We start from the raw sequence: 3,488 nt of genomic DNA on the forward strand, positions 1-3,488 counted from the left end.
GCAACCCGAGCACTGAGCACCAAGCACCCTGAGCACAGAGCACCCTGAGGACTGAGCACCCAGCACCCTGAGCACTGAGCACCCAGCACCCTGAGTACTGAGCACCCAGCACCCTGAGCACTGAGCACCCAGCACCCTGAGTACTGAGCACCCTGAGTACTGAGCACCGATCACCCTGAGCACTGAGCACCCAGCACCCTGAGTACTGAGCACCCAGCACCCTGAGCACTGAGCACCCAGCACCCTGAGCACTGAGCACCCAGCAGCCTGAGTACTGAGCACCCAGCACCCTGAGCACGGAGCACCCAGGACCCCGAGCACTGAGTACTGAGCACCCAGAACCCTGAGTACTGAGCACCGAGCTCCCCGAGCACTGAGCACCCAGCACCCTGAGCACTGAGCACCCAGCACCCTGAGCACTGAGCACCCAGCACCCTGAGTACTGAGCACACAGCACGCTGAGTACTGAGCACTCAGCACCCTGAGCACTGAGCACCCAGCACCCTGAGTACTGAGCACTGAGCACCCAGCACCCCGAGCACTGAGCACCCAGCACCCCGAGCACTGAGCATGGAGCACCCCGAGGACTGAGCACCCCGCACCCTGAGCACTGAGCATGGAGCACCCCGAGGACTGAGCACCCCGCACCCTGAGCACTGAGCACCCAGCACCTTGAGTACTGAGCACCGAGCACCCCGAGCACTGAGCTCCCAGCACCCTGAGTACTGAGCACCCAGCACCCTGAGCACTGAGCACCCAGCACCCTGAGCACTGAGCACCCAGCACCCCGAGCACTGAGCACCCAGCATCCTGAGTACTGAGCACCCAACACCCAGAGTACTGAGCACCCAGCAGCCTGAGAACTGAGCACCCAGCACCCTGAGTACTGAGCACACAGCACCCTGAGTACTGAGCACCCAGCACCCTGAGCACTGAGCACTGAGCACCCAGCACCCTGAGCACTGAGCACTGACCACCCAGCACCCCGAGAACTGAGCACCCAGCACCCCGAGCACTGAGCACCCAGCACCCTGAGCACTGAGCACCCAGCACACTGAGCACTGAGCACCCAGCCCCCTGAGTACTGAGCACCCAGCACCATGAGTACTGAGCACCCAGCACCCTGAGTACTGAGCACTCAGCACCCTGAGTACTGAGCACCGAGCACCCCGAGCACTGAGCTCCCTGCACCCTGAGCACTGAGCACCCTGAGGACTGAGCACCCAGCAACCTGAGCACTGAGCACCCAGCACCCTGAGTACTGAGCACCGATCACCCTGAGCACTGAGCACCCAGCACCCCGAGCACTGAGCACCCAGCACCCTGAGTACTGAGCACCCAGCACCCTGAGCACTGAGCACCCAGCACGCTGAGTACTGAGCACCCTGAGTACTGAGCAACGATCACCCTGAGCACTGAGCACCCAGCACCCTGAGTACTGAGCACCCAGCACCCTGAGCACTGAGCACCCAGCACCCTGAGCACTGAGCACCCAGCACCCTGAGTTATGAGCACCCAGAACCCTGAGTACTGAGTACAAAGCACCCTGAGCACTGAGCACCCAGCACCCTGAGTACGGAGCACCGAGCACACTGAGTACTGAGCACCCAGTACCCTGAGCACTGAGCACCCTGAGCACTGAGCACCCTGAGCACTGAGCACTGAGCACCCAGCACCCTGAGTACTGAGCACCCAAAACTCTGAGCACTGAGCACCCAGCACGCTGAGTACTGAGCACTGAGCACACAGCACCCTGAGCACTGAGCACCCAGCACCCTGAGCACTGAGCACTGAGCACACTGAGCACTGAGCACCCAGCACCCCGAGTACTGAGCACTGAGCACCCTGAGTACTGAGCACCCAACACCCAGAGTACTGAGCACCCAGCTGCCTGAGCACTGAGCACTGAGCACCCAGCACCTTGAGCACTGAGCACTGAGCACCCAGCCCCCTGAGTACTGAGCACCCAGCACCCTGAGTACTGAGCACCCAGCTGCCTGAGCACTGAGCACTGAGCACCCAGCACCTTGAGCACTGAGCACTGAGCACCCAGCCCCCTGAGTACTGAGCACCCAGCACCATGAGTACTGAGCACCCAGTACCCTGAGTACTGAGCACTCAGCACCCTGAGTACTGAGCACCGAGCACCCTGAGCACTGAGCACCAAGCACCCTGAGCACTGAGCACCCTGAGGACTGAGCACCCAGCACCCTGAGCACTGAGCACCCAGCACCCTGAGTACTGAGCACCGATCACCCTGAGCACTGAGCACCCAGCACCCCGTGCACTGAGCACCCAGCAACCTGAGTACTGAGCACCCAGCACCCTGAGCACTGAGCACCCAGCAACCTGAGTACTGAGCACCCTGAGTACTGAGCACCGATCACCCTGAGCACTGAGCACCCAGCACCCGGAGTACTGAGCACCCAGCACCCTGAGCACTGAGCACCCAGCACCCTGAGCACTGAGCACCCAGCACCCTGAGTACTGAGCACCCAGCACCCTGAGCACGGAGCACCCAGGACCCCGAGCACTGAGTACTGAGCACCCAGCACCCTGAGTACTGAGCACCGAGCTCCCCGAGCACTGAGCACCCAGCACCCTGAGCACTGAGCACCCAGCACCCTGAGCACTGAGCACCCAGCACCCTGAGTACTGAGCACCCAGCACGCTGAGTACTGAGCACTCAGCACCCTGAGCACTGAGCACCCAGCACCCTGAGTACTGAGCACTGAGCACCCAGCACCCCGAGCACTGAGCACCCAGCACCCCGAGCACTGAGCATGGAGCACCCCGAGGACTGAGCACCCCGCACCCTGAGCACTGAGCATGGAGCACCCCGAGGACTGAGCACCCCGCACCCTGAGCACTGAACACCCAGCACCTTGAGTACTGAGCACCGAGCACCCCGAGCACTGAGCTCCCAGCACCCTGAGTACTGAGCACCCAGCACCCTGAGCACTGAGCACCCAGCACCCTGAGCACTGAGCACCCAGCACCCCGAGCACTGACCACCCAGCATCCTGAGTACTGAGCACCCAACATCCAGAGTACTGAGCACCCAGCAGGGTGAGAACTGAGCACCCAGCACCCTGAGTACTGAGCACCCAGCACCCTGAGTACTGAGCACCCAGCACCCTGAGCACTGAGCACTGAGCACGCAGCACCCTGAGCACTGAGCACTGACCACCCAGCACCCCGAGAACTGAGCACCCAGCACCCCGAGCACTGAGCACCCAGCACCCTGAGCACTGAGCACCCAGCACCCTGAGCACTGAGCACCCAGCCCCCTGAGTACTGAGCACCCAGCACCATGAGTACTGAGCACCCAGCACCCTGAGTACTGAGCACTCAGCACCCTGAGTACTGAGCACCGAGCACCCCGAGCACTGAGCTCCCTGCACCCTGAGCACTGAGCACCCTGAGGACTGAGCACCCAGCAACCTGAGCACTGAGCACCCAGCACCCTGAGTACTGAGCACCGATCA

Source organism: Microtus oregoni, unplaced genomic scaffold, assembly GCF_018167655.1.
Source record: "Microtus oregoni isolate MIOR12 unplaced genomic scaffold, Mior012 000051F_ref0000332, whole genome shotgun sequence".
Lineage (NCBI taxonomy): Eukaryota > Metazoa > Chordata > Mammalia > Rodentia > Cricetidae > Microtus > Microtus oregoni.